General features: G+C 48.0%; 1 protein-coding gene across 2 annotated transcripts in view; it reads right to left on the reverse strand.

The window, feature by feature from the left end:
* Window positions 1–8,259: 8,259 nt before the first annotated feature.
* The window catches only part of LOC142582760 (uncharacterized), a 297,319-nt gene continuing 283,169 nt past the window's right edge, over window positions 8,260–22,409 (reverse strand). For both annotated transcript variants that reach the window (XR_012828482.1, XM_075692783.1), the window contains one exon: window positions 8,260–14,844. The gene's annotated coding sequence lies outside the window, so the exon portion shown is untranslated. The remainder of the gene's footprint in view (window positions 14,845–22,409) is intronic.

The raw sequence follows: 22,409 nt of genomic DNA on the forward strand, positions 1-22,409 counted from the left end.
TTCACAAAAATTTTGAAAGTGCTCGCTGAAACACCTCGTATAATCATGCGTCGGTTGCGAATGAAGACAAAAACCAGCAGGTTTCTACTTTTCCTGCACCAAACCAGCCTGTATGATTCTCCGAAATTACTGAGAAAATCGCGGCGTCACACTGACGTACCAACGCTTCCACGCGTATGCTCCCCCTCCTCCGCCCCTCCCCCCGTATGAATCAATACTGATAAAGGTGACGAGCGAGCGAGCGAGCGAGCGAGAGAGAGAGAGAGGGAGAGAGAGAAAGAGAGAGTTCTCCTTCAATGTCACCAGTAGTAATGCACCTTACTAAGCAATCAGGTGAAGGTAAGAAGAGCGTCGTGGGAATAATTTACGAGTGTAAGCTATTTAAACTTGTTCTTCAGTGTTTGCTTGTAGCTTTAAAACGATAAGTGACTTTCTCACGCCTTTCCCATTTTTCGTGGCCTTCATCCTTACCTCTTGTTTGTTGAATCGGCGAGCAAAATCATCATGCGTGTCACGTTCGCGCTAGTGGTGCTGTAAGCGCCACGAGGAAGTAGTTGAGGCTATTTTGGAATCGTTACACACAATACAAAGCTCGAGAAGGCTACTTTCTCTCTATCCCTTTTCCTTTTTCTTTCGTGCGAATCAGTCGCTGTTATACCACATGAGAAAAATCGCACGGCCGCAGGCAATAACCGTATTTAGAATTCAGATACGGAAATAAAATAAAGAGAGAGTTGTTGACGACTGCGAAGTCAGATAGGCGCGACGGGTCCCCATATTTCCCTGACCAAGGATTAGCACCTTCAACGGCTCTATATAGGCTGGCTCTATAGATATTGATGGGACTCTTACGTTGCCCCTGAACTGACCTTCAATTTAGGTTACGCAACTCGCACGCATCCTAAGACATCAGTCGAATGAAATCAAGTCAAAGATGGCGAGTCTATAAAGCCTATACAACGTCTACTGACTCATTCCGTAAGCGAAGTCAATAGACGAAGTCACTGCGTAAACGAAGGCGCACTATATTTCACATGCTACGGAGAATAGAGAATTTATACTGCGAGTAATAGACTTCAGCACCAGGCTGTGTCGGTACGCGCTACGCCTTGCCCGTATAGTGCATGTGTGATTAGTATAAACTCCTGTATTCTTTCTATCTCTTCCACTCTCTCCGTTCGCGTAGGGTAGCAAACTGGACAAAGTCTAGTTAACTTCCCTGCCTTCCCCCTCCCTTCTCTCCCTCTATACGCAAATGGTCTACTGACATCCAGTACATAATATTGATAAAGCTCCACAGTATAGGCTACAAAACCTTCTTGTGAGACGCAGGATGATTTTAGGTAAGGTTTGTATATAGCTATTCGTAAGGTTTCGGCTGCTAATTAAGATGTTCACGTGATCTTTACAGCGACGACTTAACCGTGGAGATAGCAGAGAAAAAAAAATCCCTACAAGAGTCGAATAAACAAGAATCTCACAGAAAAAGAGAGATGAACAGGATGCAGATGGCTTCCGGATTCGAAAAGTGGATGTGAATGTGCGCGCGAACTTCGTATACATGATATAGCATCCGCGAGGCCAAGCTCATCGCAGGCAGGACTCGGACGCACCGCGTTGGCCCTTTTGATGCGCATGCGTTATATATATATATATATATATATATATATATATATATATATATATATATATATATATATATATATATATATATATATATATATATATATATATATATATATGCAAGGCGTAATTTCGTTCCTCGGGATGTAGCCGCCACACACGACGTGGCCCGCCAAGCAGGCCAGCGGGCGAACTCGAGAATTATGTGGGGACAGTCGCGAGAGTAAAGAAAGATAGAAAGAAAGGAAAACGAGAAGCGCTCCAAACGACCAGGAAGGGAGAACGCAGAAGCGAGGGAACAGCCCCATACCTCGATCGCGCGAGTAGCAGCTGTTCAGTGCGATCGAATTTCAAATTTTCAGAGGGGAAAAAAAGAAAGTAAGACGGAGTCATTCTTTTTTATCTGCACACTACATTACTTGTTTCATTTTGATCAAAAAGAAAGAAGACCCTGCCGCGTTTAATAATGATCACTCTGACGAGCGCAGTATGCGGAGAAAGAAAGAATTAGAAATGAAAAAAAAAGAAAAAAAAAAGGCCACGAGCAAAGGAGGCAAGCCGTATCGCAACGAGGGAGAAGACCACGAGGGCGGCAGGCATCCGGGAAGGAAGGAAGAAGGGGGGGGGGGCTCTCTGCGTAGGCTTCGTGCTTGCCGAGTGCTCCCGATTTATACGCAGCTTCATTGCGCGGGGTTTACGTGAAGGCCTCATCTACACCACGTATTCACCTATACGCGCGCCCACTGCCTCATATCGGCTCTATACGCTCATGCAATATCGAGCCCCTCGCACCAGCCTTCCGTGAACGTGCGTTTTTTTTCCGTTCGTTATTGTTCCAGTGTTCGCTCTCGCCCGCACTTCTGATTTGCTTTCTACATCCTACCTGTTCTAAATTTCTTTCTGCCCGCAGCCTCCCCGTTTCATCGGTCCATCGCTCTGCAGTTTGTGTGTGCGTTCGCGCGCTGTCGCTCACACGTAGCTCAGGAAGCCAAAAGAAGTGCAGCACGCTTACACGCATTGAGAGAGAGAGAGAGAGAGAGAGAGAGAGAGAGAGAGAGAGAGAGAGAGTATGTCTGAAAGGGGAATGCGGGCAGTTAAAGATACGAGCGTGAGTCGCGCAAAATAGGTAAAGAAGGGAAAATCCAGGTGCGTTCCTCGCGTCGCGCTTTAGCGGAGGCCCACGGATCGGTGAAAGCGAACAGCAGGAAAGGAGGGAGGGGGGAGGGGGGGGGGGGCTTAGAGGCCAACGAAATCAGCGGCACGATTTGGGCCCATCGCGGGTCGCCTCCGCCGCAGCCACCAGCGCTGCTATACATAGGAAACACGAGCGGGCATACAGAATCGTTATTTCTTTATTTTTCTTTTTTTTCCTTCTGTGGCGCTCACTTACGATGTCGGTTGTTACAGTGCCAAGTATTATATACGAGGAAAGGAAAGTGTATGTACAGTGTCTTGTTTCGGCATCACGTGGGCCGTCCTGCATTTATAGCCTCGGCAGATTACGCAAAGTGCGCCATGCGGCGACCGCCACGCCACGCCATACATCCCGCGGCTTTATTGTTCCGCGCGAAGCCATGCCACGTTTTCCTTTTCTTTTCTTCTTCTTCTTTCATCGCACGCTGCCATATTTTCTCGCCGAGGCACAATGGCTGCATGCCACGGCGTGTTCGCGCTTGCTTTTTGATAAGGGTAGGATTCCGCAGCACCTCTCATATGCACGAGGTACAATCCCAACACGCGCCCTCGCCAGGTCACGGAGATTACACAAAAAAAAAAGTGTGTGTGTGTGTGTGGGGGGGGGGGGTAGGTTGCGGGTGTCTCACAGGCCGGATACTTAAAAGAACACGTGCACGACTGATAAGTCCGCGGAGTAGCGCGGTACGTGTTACAAAAGACCTCATCTAAGCATGCAGGCGCGTGCAGTACGTAAGCATCATGCGGCGTAAGAAGTACATTACGTTGTTGCTCTACACATAGCTATAGCTTCCTCCGATTTCACCGTTTGCTACTTAGGCGCCAATGCGGGCACTCTGGTTCTCGCTGAGAGGCAGCGCTGAATGAAATTCCTCATCACGGGTTGCAAATGGAGCTGCGTGCAGAAAGCAACACCAAACCGACTCGGCGTAACTGCAGCGCATTAGTGCGTGCATCTCCACGCACAGAAAGTGCACACACCTATACACGGCGAGTTCAAGGTAGTAAGTTAAAGCGGAGGTTGAAAGCTGTTCCTCGAAAAGGCGCCGAATTTCAAGCTGTAGTTAGAGCTTCTAACGTTGGTTGGTTGTCTGCCTGTTCCGTCGTGTACTGGCTCAGCTTACGCTGAGAGCGTGTTTTCGCTCACACCAACTAGTTCTTGCAAAAAGTGCAAATGACGCGTTTGCCATATATATGGTGCAATGCCTGCGATTGCGATGTTTGCGATCACTTAACGCATGCTTTATGTGTCTTCACGCGCCACGCGGCCTACTATGAAACCTATACCTTAAGTCTACGCGGCCGCTCCCTGGAGTTGTATCACTTATGCTTGGTTCTTGGAGCAGTGCTAATGCGCGCAACGAAGGATCTCGTAGCCTTTCTCAGGGACCTGGCTGGTCAGTAACCTGACAAGAAACTTTAGTTAGCTGTTACTGTGTGCACTTGTGTATGTTGTCTGCGTGTGTACTATATGTACCAGTCTGTCATTTAATATGTCACCTTCGTCATCTAGAGTAAGATTATATAGGCGTATGGTGAGACAGACACGTCCAGCAACAATTAAAGAGCGTTGCTCTCTCTCTCTAGGAGATATATGATCGGGCGTTAAGAAGGGGGGGGGGGTGTAAAAAAATGCCGAACAGAAACTTGCTACACACACACACACACACACACACGTCTGCGTGCGCGCGCGCGCGCCTTCGTTTTCCTTTATTCTTCTGGCCCCGATGCATACCGTCACTTTTGTGGTAGGCGAAAACAACGTTCCGCAGAAGAGCTGAGTCAGACAGAGGAACATCCGAGGAAAGAGAAACTGTTAGGTAATGGTCGGCAACAATGCTGCTGTCGCCGCTATCCACTCTGCCGCTCGGGACGGGGAGACAGGAAAGAACGCACGCGAACACAACAGAGAGGGAACAGCGGTGCGAGATACAAGGAGAATAGCTTGGCGCCCGTATACCGCGCGACTGGTCAAGAACGTAAACAGATTAAGTCGTTAGAAGCCGCCGCGTCGGCCACATCACAAAGCGACTGTCTTTCGGAAAGAGGATGTGCATAGTGCCGTACATGCAGCCAGAGTCTGGAAATAACATTGAATGGACGTGGCAGGGCGTAAATGTTTGCAAACAGGAGGAAAAAGAACGCGTCACCGATGGCTTACGCAAGTTCGTAACAGTCCATTTCTGGCTAGACGGGTTGGTACCTGCGGTATATATAGAACCAGCCAAAATACGCGGGGTCGGAGCTCTGAAAGGAGCTCCGCGGTGTCATAGATATACCGAAAACATGCCTATAGCGCCTGCAGTGCATAAGCACTGGCTAAATGTATACAAAGAAAAAGAACTGCACATATACGTGCAGCCCGTAGCACATTTCAAGTCGTTTTTTTTTTCTTTTTACCGAGTAAAATATAACATAGACATTAGCGAACGAAGGAGTACGTGAGGGGGGGGGGGTGTTCTGTAAGTACCCACTTAGTGGACTGTCCATTTAGGCCATCGCTGATTGACCGGACTTGAACCAGCGAGAAGGCAACTGGTTGTGGGCGCCTGTTTCTTTCTCGCAGGTATGCCTCAGCCCTGCCAATCGGCACTTCAAAAGCAGCAGAAATTGATAGTCCACTAGGTGGACACTTACCGAGTACATATACCTCCCCTCCCCACATCCCCCTCCCTTGATGAGGCCATGCAGGATACTGAACGCCGGTAATTTGTAATGAAGTCTGCCGGAAATAATTGCCAAACGTACTGCGTGTCTCATTACTGGAGGCAAAACGGACTTACTTCCACTTTACGCCGTGCATCACTTGGCTAAGTGTCCACTTACGTACGCTATACGTAAGTTGTGGCGAGATGGGGAGTGCTCTACAAATCCAGCGAGCTCTTCGATCAACAAAGCGACCAGGCTCCTCTTATAATATAACCTCGCAAAGAGATGTAGACTAATAGCGCGGAGAAAAGCCAGGAATAGGATACGAATGCTACTTCAGCACACCCGGCAACATGCTCTTGTGCGTCACGTACCTTATACGGGAGCACCCGCAGAGGGCGCTGCAAGAGGGTCTCTCGCAACTCGTGCAGTGACTTCGAAACTACCGACAGAGGCGGTGAGAGCTCCGCAAACAGCGCAAGAGACACGTACAAACGAGAGAACGATAGACATGTCGTCTCTCTGACCCGAGTCATTCCGAGCTGTTATCAAGTATAGACGATGACGACTCGAGCATCCCCGTTGGAACGGGCCTATATGGCGCTTGCCACCAAGCTCGCTGCACCAAGCCAAAGCAAGACTGTTCTAAACTAACCGACCATAGCCTAAGCGAAGAACACCCTAAAGCACGATGGGTATGGCATCTCTCAGATCCCAAACACAGGGTGAATTCGAAGACTCGGGCGTCCTGCAGCGCGAGAAACGACGAGCGCAACCCCATCCAGGCGGCGAGCCGGAGGCGCCGGTTCCTCTGGCCTCGCATGTCCGTGCATGCATGCACGCGGGGCGCTCCCGAGCGCCCTTCGGGCGACGGCGCGACGAACGCGCGTCGCCGACGCCCGTCGTCTCTTTTGTTCTTTTTCGCGCCGTTGCGGCCGCAAATTTCTATCAGGGCGAGACGACGTCCGTCTGAGCGGCTTCCTCTCCCTCCGCTGCCCCGCACGAGGCTGCTGCTGCTGCGGCGGCGGCAGCAGCGAGGCGCGCCAGCCGAGGTTTCGCTGTTTGCGGGCGCGCCAACTCCGGAACTCGGCGCGTGCGCGGCGCATTCCGTCACGGGACACCCCAAGCACGCTGCCCGCTGAGGAAGCAGCGAAACAGAGGTGCTATTCTGGACACACTGAAATTCCGTCATGTTGTCGTATTGTGCCACGCTGGCGTTTTTCAGCCGCCCCGCGAGTTGAGATGGCGAATTCGAGAATGCGGCGGAACTTGACCGTGGCCCGAATAGGAGCTCTCCAGGCCGCGGTTTTCCGACGATAGGCCCGGGTCGGTGTGCATGGCCGCGCGTGAGGACAGTTTTACAGCGTCAGCGGTTCTGAGTATATAGTGCTTCCAGCGAAAATCTGTCCTCTCCTGTCCAGTCCTAGTTAACTTCCTCGCCGGCAGGTGCCACGTCTGCACGTGCCATGTGCGCGCGCAACGTGTACAGTCCACGTCAAAAGTTTGCAGGCCGCGTGATCTGGAAGAAAAAAAAAATTTCCGAACAGGACAAGCCGCCCTCCTCAGCGAGGCACCCGAAGTGCAGGAGTGGGCCGTCCAACGGGCCAGTGCCGTTGCCGAGGATCTCGAAAGATTTTCCTCAAGCGATGGACCCCTGGCAGCCTATAGTGCCGGGCACCAACATCAATAACCGTCGGACAAATTCCTATCCTACCCTTCCGAACAGTTTGTGACCGTATGGCCGGTAAAAGAGTATACAACAATACAGGGTGATCACTTTAAAATTTTCCGGAATTTTTAGAAATCGCCTGCGGCAGGTAGCCTAATTCTTGTCGTTGAGCTGGATTATTAGAAGTGGCGGACATTACTAGCCCAAGAAATTGAAACACACATTCAACGCTTTACAGCTCATATTACACTTTACGAATTGCCACCGGAGAGTTTGCAAGACACATCCACTTGAAGTGAATTTCCAAAATGATACCAGCTTCGATACATTACTTCAGAAAATGTGGGACGAAATATATGGGCGTTCCCGTTGCTTTTGTGCTTCAATGCATAAAATAACGTTTTGTTAAAAAAGTAAGTGGACCAACAGTGTATTATTGCGGCGAGTTCGAAGGCGCATGCATATCTACAAACTGGTGTGATTTTGGAAATTCATTCGAAGTGTACACATATGACAAACTCACGGGCTACTAGATTAGTCAATTGCAATATGTGCCGTAATGTAATTAATTAGTAAGTTAACCGGAACATTTGTTAATTACTTGAATAAGCTTTTCGATTTTTCGTGCATGTAATGTCCACTTCTGTGAACAATCCAGTTAATAGAATTACGTTTTCTGGAACATGCGATCTTCAAAAATTCCACAAAACTTAAAGATGATAACCCCGTATATATGTTGCTGGCATACATAATGATGTAGGTTGGAAATAGGGTCCAATTCAAATAGCTTTTCGTTCGTAACTACTCTTGGCAACTGGTGGCCGCCTCAATATGTCGAATACCATGATTGGTTCACAGTACACGAAAAGCTGGTAACGTAAGAGCTTTCATTTCGACACGGACCCAGAATACAAGCCTGCGTGTGCAGAAATATTCAGGTTTTTATCAGTTGCACACTGCAAAATAGTTTACATCCTTAAAAGTGAAAAAGGGTGTAAATGTGTCTATAACGCACACCGCGAGGGTGTCCGTTATATAAATAACACCCTAAGGGTGTCAGTTATAGACACATTTACACCCTTTTTCACTTTTAAGGATGTAAATTATTTTACTGTACACAGGCCTGTAAGGTTGTGGCGCCGACTGTACGTGGCCGCATCAGCTATAGCAGCATGGAGGAGGACCCTGCAATCGAATTTTCGTGTAAATGCCACAGGAAGACGAGAAGCCATGCCGAAGCGGAACTTCGAAGGCGTACACTAAGCAGACCTTGTGAGGCTACTGGCGAGGGCCCTAATGTGTTTGTGGTAAAACAATAAAGATCATAATAATTTAAAAAGATAAATAAACGCTACATACAACCCCATTAGGGCGGGGGAGCATCGTTGCACCCACATGAAAGACTTCAAGTCTCCAGAGGCGCCACTTACTGCAGATTTCAGTGATCAGTGGGGAGACTCCAGCATCAGCTAGAGATAACATTTGGAAACCACTCAGGGCTGCAATCGTTTTCAGTGGACGCTGTTCTTGGTGTATACGCCTATACTGCAAGAATCCACACATAGGTCCGCTAAGGATTTTAAAGGTTTCTGCAACACGTTTCGATAAGGCTACTTCGTTACAATTTTAGAAGTTGCAGTCGCAAGCTCATCGGCAGCGCGTATGCATATAGGTTAGCGGCATTCTCCGTGCACGGAACCCAAACACTATAGTCATTTTGTTTGGAGAGCCGATACAGACCGCTAAATTTGGGCCCGCTATTTCTGAAACTCCTGATAACGTTCGCGGCTGTCCCGCTCTTCTTGTCACTGAGGGCGCGGCATGCATGCCGCGCTCTGGATAACGAAAGGCCATGCGAGCTCGCGAGACAGCGACGTCGCGCCGCAGGTCGACGTTAACATCGCGAGGAGAGAACTTGCGAAAGCGTGAACTGAATAAGCGCCACCGTTTACTTGCCGTCCATGTATGTGGGACTCTCGAACAGTGGTGCACGGAACTTTCGAGAGCGATCGGTTCCAACGCGAGCAACGCGGTCGAGGCTCTAGCGATGTCGAGAAAGCGGCGCTCCATGGCTGCCGTATACGCGTATAGGCAAGTATACCTGCCTCGGGTGGGCTGATATTCTAAATTTTCGAATAACGAATCGAATATGCGTCCTACTCGTAAATACGAATACCTTTCGAATACTTTTAGAACATTTATAAACGTTAACTGCGCCCAAATAAACATAACATTAAAGCAAAGGCAAGCCAAACTGTCATCCCCAGGGGCGTGGTACAAACACACGAGAATTTGCCTATAGTGGATCAAGCTACGTCACTTAGGCAGCGTACTTTACAGGCTGTACAAAGACCATCCGCACTATCTGAAGAGCGCTATGCATGGGAAGAAAGCACTTGTTTGGCTCCATTTGTGTTTTAGATAAACAATGCTTTAGAACGCACTACGCTATGACAGAAACTTGCTAACATTAGAAATACTGGAATGTGAACATCGTTTTATAAAAATTCTGATAACGGCAATCCACTATTAGAAAAATATTCGATATTCGATTCGATTCGCTTCTGTCCCTATATTCGATTCGTACTCGATTAGGCCTCAAAATTCAGTATTCGCACATTTCCTATAAAGATAAGCGTTTCGTATCTCCGACAAACCTCGCACACGAGAGCGCGGGGGTTGCGTTCTCAGAGACGTAGCGTTCTGCAGTAGCATTCTGTAGTTAGTAGTAGTTAGTGGCTTTCTGTTTACTGACCTTCGTATTCTTTCTTTCACGGCGTTAAGAAATGATAAGATCACTTGTTCAGTTCACAAAATACTCAACGCCAGCTTTCCCTTACCCAACACCATAATTACCTTCCCGCGTGAAAGAACCAGGCAAGCAACTAACTTCAACTTAAACCTTCCTTATTGCAGCAATGTCTACGGTGAACGGTTATTAGAGTTCTTTGGCGCTATAACTTGGACCACTGTGCCTGTGGAAATAAAAGTTACGAGAAATTTTTGATCTTGTATGTAAACACTTCTTCTTGTCTAGCCAAACGTAATGACTCTTCCTTAAAAAAAGTACTTGTTCGTGTAAGTAATGATCTTACTCATTGAGCAGACATGTACTTGGCTGACCTGTATTGAACCAGCTACTAGCCACATAGGCTATTGGTTCAACTATTATTGTACGCCCTCCCCCCATTCCTTGAATGGTTTAAATAAAGCTCACTTTTTGATTGATTGATTGATTTATTTATTTATTTATTTATTGATTGATTGAAAAATATTATTGGTGCCATATTATACTAAGGAAAGAGATGAGAAAGAGGCGTACACGCAAGCACCGTGTACTTGCCATCTGTCGGGTTCGTTCAAGGGGCGCGCTCGCCGATTACTACGTTCGGAGCCCTATATATACGCAATTTAGAACGCGTCCCTTCAACCGCAAGACGTGCGGGTCATTTCTTTAAAGCGCCTAATGAACACCTTGGCGCGCCAAGCCCCGCGCTTCCATGTCGAAGGGCGTCGTCGTTGGCCGTAACGAAGATTAACGGTACACGCAGCCTCTGACACACACGCTGCGCGCAATTATACGCGACATGAGCGCGGGCGCGCGCGCGCCACCCGGCCGCTCGCGCACGCGTTTGTGTCGGCGGCGCCGGACGGGCAGAAAGGAGTGAAAAATGTTGGGACAGAGGGGCGGGCGCGCAAAGCACACCTTCGCGAAAGCTAATAACTCGTCGTCAGTCGAGAAGACTGCCGGCCAAAGGGGGCGTGGTCAGCGGATCGATCCGCACCGCAGTTGCATTGGCGCTACTGGGCGGGGCGGTACCCCCCTTCCCGAAAGCGTATACGGGATTCCCCTGTACACAACAAACGAAGCGGCAGAAAGCGAGGCTTTCACAGCATGCTTTTGCGCACGAGAGGCCGGCCGATAGCGCGCGCCACGCGAATGTGTCCGCGCCACACTGAAGGTACCGGTGCATAGTCAGGTGAAGAGTAAGAACAGGCACTATATATATAGCTTCCCTATAGCATGTGTTTCGCCGTGGTTGAAGCTAGTGCAGGCCATACCGAATGAGGCTAAACTGCAGATGTACCTCCGTAATTTTTCTATCCTACGACGTCAACAGTCGTTTGAGCAGTAATACATACATACAAGACCACAACTCGTGTATAGCTGAGAAGCTCAACTCACTCAGAGAAGTTTCCTGATTTAGAAATGTCGACGGACGTTTGAGTCAACAAGTACGGAGATGTACACTATGGTGTACGGTTGTTGAAAGCGCTATGATCGCAAAATTGTAGTGAATACATGTCCCCGTAATATTCTCGCCAATGGAACCAACCTGGCGGGGCCGCCCCTAAAGGTTCCTATGAAGCTAATTCAGCAGCATACATGCACGACCGACTGTACGAAGCAATGCACGAAACCTACGTGCTTGGACAACAGGGTGCGTTTTCAGCGTTATGGTTCAGGCATACCGCAGCAACTAAAATTTTAAAAAGTAGGATGAAGGAAAGAAAGAAAGAAAGAAAGAAAGAAAGAAAGAAAGAACATTAACTAAAAGAAAGAAGAAAACAATAGGCAAAGGTTTAACAGCCAATGACATCGAATTTGCCACTGTGGAATCAGTACCAATATATTGCGACATGAGCCCCGTCATTCTCAGTGCTTTATTTGCACTGACTTTGCCAAAGACGTCAGTGACGGACAACAATGAAGTTCCAACATTCGTCTTTAATTTGGCGGAAGCGCCGATGTACCGTTGATGTGAACGCGACGTCACAGGCTTTCCCGTGACGCCAGGAAAAGCTGCAAGTGCAGAAATTTTAGCGTGACACCACTACTTGTAACTCGTTTTGGAGTCATTACTGGATAAGCGAGCTAGCTTCTACTCGTAGTATGACTGGCCCATTTGCAGTGCCAAGGTCATAACGCACCATCACTGTTTTTCGGACCACACCTGCCTTTGATCTGAGCATGTGCGGCATTTATGGACAAGTTTACGTTCCCTTTAATGCCTCTTGTGGTCGCTTCTGTTTATTTTATTTCAAAAATGAATATAACTATATGGGATTATAAAGAAAATACTCCTACGTCTTGTCACTGTCGTACGATGAGCCCTTACCAACTTAATCGGCCCCCACCGGGGCGAGCCTGTGGTAACCAATTTCGTACCGAAGACCAGCTGCGTTTCACTCGCGTTTCGCAATCTCCAGATTGCTTTCGATACGCCCGAGATTCGACCAAGCGCTTGCGACAGCTTACCAGCGTCGCCTCCGAAATATGTTACACATGTATGAAGCACGTGTCATGCCTCGATTAAGCCCCCTCTTGTAATCGCCACTGCTGGCTACCATAAGGCGATTCAGCACATGGCGCGCCACATTGTTGGTCACGAGGCATAAAATCCTTTAATAATATTCGGTTGAGCGCTACTAATAAGAACTTATGATTTGACATGAAGACTTTCCTCGTATACGCTTTATTCAAGAAATGAGGACATCAAAAAATTAAACACAACACTTATTCAGACACGGACATCGACGTTTGCGACAGTTATGGGCACGTAGAGCCGGTGATTCACGATATGTGTTCTTGTACGTTCATATTGTTCTTATATAGTGCGGTGTATAGTATATAGTATATAGTCATGGTCCCCCTTTTTTTTACATACCTTCTTTTTTCGCACAGATTGCACTGAGCTTGTGTTCTAGCTTTCGAATTTGAATTGTGAACTTGCGCTTTAAGTATCGGCGGCTTCTGACTCGTTCTTGAGTGCTTTTTGTATCGTTGTGGATTTGTTCTTCCCAGGGAGTTCCTCTTTTTATTAAACGTCGGAGCAGAATAGTATAACCGAACATCTCCTTACATACATTCTCTTTTTTTTTTTTTAGTGTCGAAGTCACTCGATAAAGGCGGCAAAACCTGTCACCAGGCTCTGTTCTTGGGATCTTGTGGTTTTGATTTAATGAAAAACGTAACGTGCGACCAATCTCGCCGGCGGTGGCTTCTAAACTTATGACAAAAGCTGTATAACATTAACTCCGCGTCGTTTTAATGTCGATAGCTAGTCGCATGAAATGGTAACTTTCTGGTTTGCGCGGCCGTAAATGTATGCTATCTACTTGCAAAATGTTGGTTATCGCCCGTAAATCGAAGTGAATCACAGAAGCAGGCTTCCGCCTATTAAGAGTCATATCGTGGGGAAGCCAGCTTCGCAGGGGGTTTTCTACGTACGTGCAGACCTTATAACAACCGTGTTTAAGATCCAGTGCTTATTGTCTTATCACCGTTCTTTTCCGTATTATCGCACGACTTCCGAGATTTCAATGTGAGAATGCTGTCGCAGTGTGAAAGTGGTGTCAAGCATGCACGAGGTACTTAACGGTAACCTGCAACTATAAAAAAAAAAGAAAAAAAGGAATAGCAGAAAACTTACACAAAATAAAACGGACGTAGTCACCATTACAACAAAGCGCCACCTCGATAGAATTTCAGAAAAATGGTAGCATGAACATCAGGCAGTGTGTCCTACCTGTCAGTGTATACCAGCCACAACTAAGGTCCCTCAGCCGAAGCTGTAGATCTTAGTGTGACTGCAAGTTTTGACCAGCCCCGCGCAGCACCCTAATACAAATTAGATAAGCCCATCTTGAGCAACGGGGCTCGACATCGCGAAAACAGCGTCGAAAATACCCCGAAGTCTTTCAACAGTTCAGCACGAAACACAGTGCCTGCGTGCCTACCACGCACGACAAGTTGCGATGAAAAACGCTATTGCCCAATTATGAAAACAGTTTCTCCGCAGGAATTACGAAGAAAACACTCTCCCGCGGCGTACCCCACTTCTAAAAACATGTTTGCGTAAGCGAATAGCCCTAAGCTTACAGCAGAAAACTCCGGGCATGTATGTTGTAAAGGACAGGGGCTTGTTGCTCAAGCACGACTTTTCATCTTAAAAAGGCCGAAATAGTTGCAACCGCTTGCTTCATCCCCGACCTCTCGCACCTGTCGCAATGACTGATACTACAGAATGTCGTCCTGCGCAAGGTTTACAAAAATACATCTATTCTTCGGGAATATCGTATAAGTGAAACCGCCGAATATGCATAGCGAAGCCTCAAATTTCAGAGCAGCCATTCGATGGTCACGGATGCAACTGGTCGCTTCCAAATACCTTTCTAATGACCTCTTCGTATGTGTCGCCACATAAGCCCGCCGGAGTGCTGCGAAAATATAACACCCTTTCCTCTTACAGCGTCGGAAAACGTGCGCTATTGACTGGCTGAGCACGTGTGCAAACTGCAGCACGTGACGTTGCTAACCTATAATCCTCGCAACAATCGAGCGAGCATCCTGCAACTATATAGGAACTGCGAACACAACAATGTGGCCCAGATACAAAGAATAGACACACACGTAAAGGTGTGCACTTCATTCTATCGGCGCTAACGGACTCTATTGCGTAACTTACATTGTATGCGATCGGAAAGCAAGCAGTGTCCTGTACGGTCGATATGAATCGAGAGCAGCACGCGGAGGCCGCGGCAACACAGAAATGTGGCAACGCTGTTTAGCTCAGAGTTTAGGTTATGAAATAAAAAAACTGGCGATATGTATGCACGACTTACCGGACCAAGAATGAAGTAACGAACGCATCAGTGCTTCGAGTATGCGGGTATATCCAATGTTGTTGCGCTTGCGACAGGCAGTCCTGTAACAGAATGGATACGATCGATTAGAAACGGAAGCTTTTTCACACGCTGCCAGATTCAGTATACGGCGGCACACACAATACGGTCAAACGTATGAATGTCTAGCAATTATTTATTATTCATTTATTCAAAAATGCCCCCCAAGGCCCTCATTACGAGGGTATTACATGAGGGGGGGGGGGCGATCACAGGCACTGGCCATAGATTATACATCATGCTAAAAACAAGAGAATATAACAAAAGTAATAATAGAATGAAACATATGTAACATATGCTGAACATTTACGGGATAAGGGACTCCCTTTCTATAATCTGCAAGGCAGATAATTTACATAATATGCGTTGAGTCAGAGTAACACAAAGTCGTTCTTCTGGCTCTTTCACGACGACGTATACTGCATAATCACTTGATTGAATGTGTGGATGTACGTAAACAACAGCAAAAGTAATAACGAAATAAAAGAAAGTTAGAAAAAGGCAGCATGCAAACTTCAGCGATTTCTTCGGTTCTGAACTAGTTTACTGCGACAACAGAATTCTCCCACTGTGAAGACCACCACCTTATCTTTATTTGCCCGCATTTCTCACAAATATTTGGGCCCTTCCAAAACATGTAAGTGGACAAGAAGCTAGCAGCTACAGGCTGCTCGACTCGGGCAGGGGTGCGGTTCTATAAGAATGTATTAACTTAAAGTAAGACTTCCAAAAAATAAAAATAAAAATCGAACGATATTTACTATTTCAACGATAACTATAAATTCTATGATATTATAGAAAGAAAAGTGGAGATTACATAAATAAGTTTTGACTATATCTTCCTTGCGGTGTGCGAAACTTCCACTCCATGAGACAGTATAGTGCATGTTGCGGAGTTCGAAATACGTGCATGGACAGAACTTGGCACTCTTAGACTCCCCATGTTTAGGTATAGACTAGATTTACTTTTTTGAACTCTACAGCTTTATGGAACCTTTCGTTCGCAGCCTGTTTCGTCAAAGATTTTTACGTGTTGGAGGTACAACGTTTTAACTATTGGGGATATACTTGATTCAGACAATCTTCAGTATTATGTCAATTTTCGCTTCTTTTGCGCGTTATTACGGTAAGGTTGCACTGTGGTCTGTGCAATAAGTTTCAAGAACTTGTAGCATTTATGCCTTTAAGTATAAAGCTTTCCGTACACCATTTCTGGAACTGTTAGAGCAAATCAATGTTTTAAGCCACCACGGATGAGGAAGTTGCTGAAATTGAAGACTTCTTGGTTTCAGGTGACGTGGGTTTGGATCTCAGCGGTAGCAGTTGTGGATAAGCTTTCTCTTAATTTGCCCTGTGGCGACGGTGAAACTAGAGATGACGAGACGGTCTGACGACGACAAAACAACTTTATCTGCCGTCAATGACGACAACGGTTGCCGCCAGCGCAACTTAATGCACGGGCGGACGGGACGGTCAAGGTAAGCTCAATTTCGAGCCCTTAACTGCTGTTGCAGTAAAAAAGAATAATAATAAAAACGTTTCGCAACGCGCACATTTCAACGATTAGTTAGAGTTTCAATAAATCGCCGTCAGGTATGACGTCAGGTATAAGTGATGCTCCGAGTGGCCAGCGCGAGTTGTTTGTGTTCCTTGCTTGCTTGTTTGCATATCTTTCGTCTGCATTACCAAAAACGTCTTACACTAGAGCTGTTCGTAAGATGATATATCTGCAAATCACGATGTCGGACGTATTATTAGTGGAGGCCGCCGGTCCATTGCCAGCACTAGCTGCTTACGAACTAAATGTTTAGTGAATTCCGCTGCTGGATATTTCGTTCCGATAGGCGTTACAAACAGTATTTGGCGCCTCGTTATGTCATAGTAATCAACACCCATCCAGGAATAAGGTTTCGCATACGACAAGGTCAGATAGTGCGATGTGGTTCTGGTCTGTAAAGCGGCGCTTTGGTGGCACGAAACAGACGACAAGAAATACGGCCGGCTTCAAGTGAACGATAGGAATCGCGGCGAAACATTCTATATCAACTGCTTTTCTGCATGCCGCCATGGCTGTATAAAGATCCTTCAGTGCTCATTTTTTTAAATATTTCACACGTCAGAAAAGTTGGCGCCCTCCGAAAAGTGCCAGCGTCTCATCGTACGCAATTAAAGATAATTCTGAAGCAAAGACGCCAGAGCACCAAAAACAGTCAAGCCTATCGAGACTAGCTTGGTTCGCTTCTTTTTGTGTACCGTGCACTCCAAGAGCGCAATACATGGACCGCAATGCCGCGCGTAGGTTTGTGTCCCTTCGCCACTGCTTCTGCTGCGTTTCGTGTCACCACAGTGGTATAATAATAATAATAATAATAATAATAATAATAATAATAATAATAATAATAATAATAATAATAATAATAATAATAATAATAATAATAAAATAATAATAATAATAATAATAATAATAATAATGATTATGATGATGATGATGATGATGATTATGATGATGATGGCGAGACGGGCACGCAACTTCCGCGTTGAGCACACCAAATGCAGGCGCGCAAACGCATACAAAGCCCAGACGATTTCCCCAATCCTCGCCTCGGCAGCGTCTCGCTTCCGCCAGGAAGCGACGGCTGCATGTAACGACAACGTTACGAGGAACGTTCGCAGCAGTAGACATCGAATCCGAACGGGTCAGCGGCGTGTCTCGACGCAACCTCTTTGCAAAGTGCTCCGGCAGAGAAAGTGACACACAATGGGCGCCGGGTGCAACAGGAAAAAAAAAGTTCGGAAATGAAAGAAAGAAAAAGAAGAAGAGAAGAAGCCACAGAGCCACGAGGTGGTCCCGCTTGCGGGCCCCCGTCGTTCCATACTACCGCTGGAGCGCGGGAGAAAGCCTCGTCTCTCCGTCGGCCTCTGGGACGGGGACCGTAAAGAGCTTTCTCTTCCTTTTTCCCAGGACGCTTCCGCGTGGCCCGCTTTCTTCTTCCTCCCTTTTCTTCCCGCTGTTCGCGTGGTACGCGGAAGCCGCTACCATGGCGCGCAGGGAAGGGGGAACTAGATCAGCGAGAGGTTCGAACAGTTAAAAATAAAAGGAAGGGGGAGTAGGGAGGAGGGGGGGGGGGGGGGGGCTTGCTCTTCGGCGAGAGTCTTCATCGTCCCATTGCCCCGCTAGGAAGCGGGGCGCTCCCCTGAGAGGCACCCCGCGTTCCTACCGCACCCATCCCCCTTTTCCACTTCCCTTTCTTTTGAGCCACCGTTTCCGCGGTGTTACACGGAAGACAGCTAAAGGTTCGAGGGGGAAGCTGTAATAGTAGAGGTGGTTGCGGAACGGGTCTTTGCCCGGTCGGCCCATTTTTCGTTTGGAAGAAAAAAAGAAAAAGGAAAAACACCGTTGCTGCCGCTTCACTTTCGGGCTGTCTTTGGTTCGTTGTCCTCGGCGTTTCTTATTCGCGATGACGCGGGAAGAAATCCTTCCAGGTAGGTTGGTGCTGGTAAGCTTTTTCGCGCGCAAGCTAAGAGTAAACTTATCTACTTACGTTGCCACGTGAACCTATACTTATGGTCGAATTGAGCGAGCTCATTAGATGAATGCAGCAGTTGCCAGACTCTTGCATTCAACCAAAAAAGAAATTTGACAAGTTGGTATGGTGTCATGCTAAGAGCAACAGCGCAACAAAAGCTAAAACGGCAGAAAAAGAAAGTGGCAAGATTACCTCAGTTGCGAATGCAGCGCTTGCAACTGTTTCTCTCTGTCGACCTAACGACAGTGCTGGCTGTTAAAGGCGCTAGGAGAACTTCTCTACCGCGGTGAAGCTATTCAGCAAAGGCTAATTAGCGTGTCGTGTACAGTGCCAGTGATAATGAGCGGCCAAAAAATGAAAAGAAAACGGGGAATCAGGAACAATACGCAGACCGAGATGAGAGCGACACTTATTAACACTGCACGCTTAAACTAGTTTCGCAAAACTCCGCTTGAGGCCGTTCGCTGAGCGTCCGCCATTGTACTGAGCGTATACTCGTTACATTGGCTAAAGGACAAAGGACAAAGCACGTGTCCATCCCGATTTAATTGCACCGGCGTTTAAAACGCCGTGCGCCAGAAACTACGATTGCTGTAGAATCTCAAGGAATCTTCGTGTGCAACTCTAAAGGCCACGGACGGGAACGCGCAGCGGTGCAACAAAACGCTTTCCTAAAGTAGCGGAAAACTCGGCACTCGAGGAGGGGAGTGGGGAGGGGGGAGGGAAGACGCGAACGGAAATCGCGCCTGGTGCGCCGCGGTAACAATGGGCCATACGGGCCAGAAGGTTATGCGCGCCCGGTCAACGGAAGAGCACCCAAACAAGGGGTGGCCCGTGGAACAAGGTCAAAGGAAAGTGGCGCAACTTCGCTTTCACTTCACGGGAGGCACCTGGAAAGAGGAGCGGACGGGAAGGGGGGGGGGGGGATTCCCCGTTGTGCTGGCTTCGCGACCGCAAGTCCGGAAGAAGGCGCGCACAGCGGACCCATTGGCCTCGGAACGCGGTGAAAACGAGGGTGAGCGAAATTGCAGGCCCGTTTAAGAGCAATGAATGGTACCGTCGACGTCAGCGAGATGTACAGTGCAGTCCAGTGTTAAAGGGAACACTCAAATGTGCGGCCCCCGCTTGGCTGCCATCCTAGCTGCAAGTGGCTGCGGAAGCAATGTTAGTGCACTGCGCAAGTGTGTCGAATGGGGTGACATCTAACAACTACAAGTTATCTGCTCCAAATCTAGGTGATTCTACTTTTGCTAGAGAGGAAAATCTGGACATGCTGCGCGCTGAAGCGTTCCCTTTAACAGTGGACTCCTCTGTACATTGTAACTTAGTGGCATGCCAGAAGCGAGTACGGCGGAGTTGCTGAGCAACACGCCATGCAATGCAGTGTTCGCGGTACGTCCAATAGACACGCCATAGAGGCCATGGATATATAGGCGAAATAAGTAAATAAATCAGATAAATTAAGAAAGAAAAATACTTCACACCACCGGAGGGCATCCTTCAACATCCATTTTTTTTCCTTCCTGCTTTCCTTTTCTCCCGCACGAATGATATGCATGACAGTTATGGCAAGACTTCCCACTACGATGGCAATACTCGGACATCCCTGGAGCAAACAAATCCGCTAACATTACGTGACTTCGTTAATTTGTCACGATCGGTCGTATATTTAATAAAATGTTCCCGTCCATTCACTCGAAGAGCCACTGAGTATTGTAATGTTTTTCAAACGTTGTGCCTGTATATGTGGTTTAGTAGAACACATAATGCCTGCTTTCAGCCCCGTACCACGTGAGAGAAAAAGCGGTGAAGAGAACTCGATGAAATGAATAAAGCTTCCTGCGGCAGATACGGCGAGTCAGCAAAGCAGTCACACGTGTTGAATGACTGACCTAACTGCGCGCAGACTTGCTTGCTTTTCTCCGCCTTTGAAGTGTGTATGGGCGGCGGTATGGTGATGCTCCACATCTCCGATCAACAGACAACTCGAAGCTATCCGAACGAGATATTCAACTAAAGTCAGCGTTGACGCTGCGGGCCCTTGCTTCCACAGTTACCGCATCACAGCGGATATCGTGCCCCCTCGCCTCCCCCTCCCCCCCTCACAACCCCTTACTAATGAGGTGAACCTTGGTCCTATATAGGGCATGGAACATTAGCTGATTTAAATGAAAGTCTACGACTTGTTCTGCTTTTTGCATTGAAAGAAAGTGCAAAGGAGGTTCGAAAGAGGTCCGAGGTCGCAGTGATCGCTGCTGGAGCACAGATTAGGGCGCTTTTTTTTCAACTGGAACGCCCTGCACGTACTTGTCTTGCGTCACAACTGCGCAAATGCATCCCCTCCAGTCAGACACGTGGATAATTATCGAGATCCAAAGCTATCAACTACACGGCTATACAAAGTGCCGGCTCAGGCGTCCAAATTAGACGGGCAACACTTTTGATAGCAGCCATCACGTTCCGGCCTGCAGAAGGAGTGTCCAACAGTGGCCATTCAGAAACCGGACATTCAGGCTCTTTGGACATTTCGTGTCACCGGTAACCTGACCAACTGTACATTCCGTACAGTTGGACATTCTATCTGTGGGCCAGGCTTCGTCTGATGCACCCATAATCCAGCAACATTGGCCGCCCCAGTCACTGGTCACTCCAGATGGAGGCCTTAGACCGAAACGTTCGCTTTTGTAGTCGGACATTTCGTCTTGTTGGACATTCCATCTCCGGCCGGACACCCTGTCTCCGGTTGCACATTTCATCTCGTTGGACATTCCGTCCCGTTGGACATTTCGTCTCGCCGGTCACGTGACCCATTGGCCATTCAGGCTCTGAATCAAGCTACTACCATACGAAGAGAAATCACTTTGACAAGCTGGTACAGATTGTGTGGAAGTATATGTATAACTCGGCGGAACCACCACGACGAAAAACCGACCGGCAAGCAACGCACAGCCGGCGCACCTCGTAAAATGGATGAGCTCAGCGAAGCTGAAGGCTATGACCGCGAAGCGGGCGAACAAACAATTTGCATGCCCACTTCCCCGCGAAACAACGGCCCGTTTTGTCTCAATTTTAAGCGCGTGTCGACGTGCCCTTCTTCGCGCGCTGCTCAAAACAGCAGTTGTCGTGACAGAACACAAAACGACGCCCTACATACATCTCCGAGCGGCAACAACGCGCGAAGCCGCGGACAAATGATGCCCGGAGGAGGGGGTCCGCAGAGCACAAAAAGAAAAAAAGAACTGCACGCATGAGTGGCGATCGCAGCTGAAGATAGCGGACATCTGACGAAAAAGAAAAAGAAGCCCAAGGCGGATCAGCTAATAAATGTAAAATAGAAGCACTGAGACAGACAGACAGGAAAGAAGCGAAGTGGACGCCGCAAGAAAAAAAAAATAAAGGAACAAAGATTTCCCGGCGGGGAAACGCGCTGTCTTCACGAAAATGACAGAGGAGCGCGAAAGAGCTCTCCCCTCCAACACGGAGGGAGGAACCGCCATTATACGCTAAATAGTCACGCAAGCTTCTCGGGGGCGCGACCGACTTCGCCTTCTTGAGAGATGCGCGTGTGGGCCGGAGGGGTGCCCGAACTTTTCTCACTCAGCTCTCTCTTCTTATGCTTTCTTTTTTTTTTTTGTAGCCGTTTCGTTATATTACGAAAAGACCACCTGTGCCAAATCGGGGGAAACCAGTCGCACCGCCGCCGAGCAGCAGACGCTCTGCGCACGGCAGCCAGAGGCGGGCCCGGCGGTAAGATGACTCGCCGGGTATATAGGTACCTACACCTGGAAGCGAAAGCAAGAAATCGAAAGGACGAAGTGAAGGGTGAGCCCTTCGCTGTATCGCGGAATTCGGCCGTTAATTCAGCGCAGAAATGGGACGGCTAGACGGAATACGACGGTCGCCGCATTTACCACGCAAGGGTATACGGCGCGGTCTGCAGTGTTAAAAGTGGCAACGCTCCAAAGTGCGACTCTCACTTCGCTGCCACTAGAGCTGCAAGCGCCTGCTGAAGCTATGTAATGCACTGCAAATGAGGGCAGAAAGAGGCCGGCACCACCAAC

This window comes from Dermacentor variabilis, chromosome 5 (assembly GCF_050947875.1).
Source record: "Dermacentor variabilis isolate Ectoservices chromosome 5, ASM5094787v1, whole genome shotgun sequence".
In the NCBI taxonomy this organism is placed as follows: Eukaryota; Metazoa; Arthropoda; class Arachnida; order Ixodida; family Ixodidae; genus Dermacentor; species Dermacentor variabilis.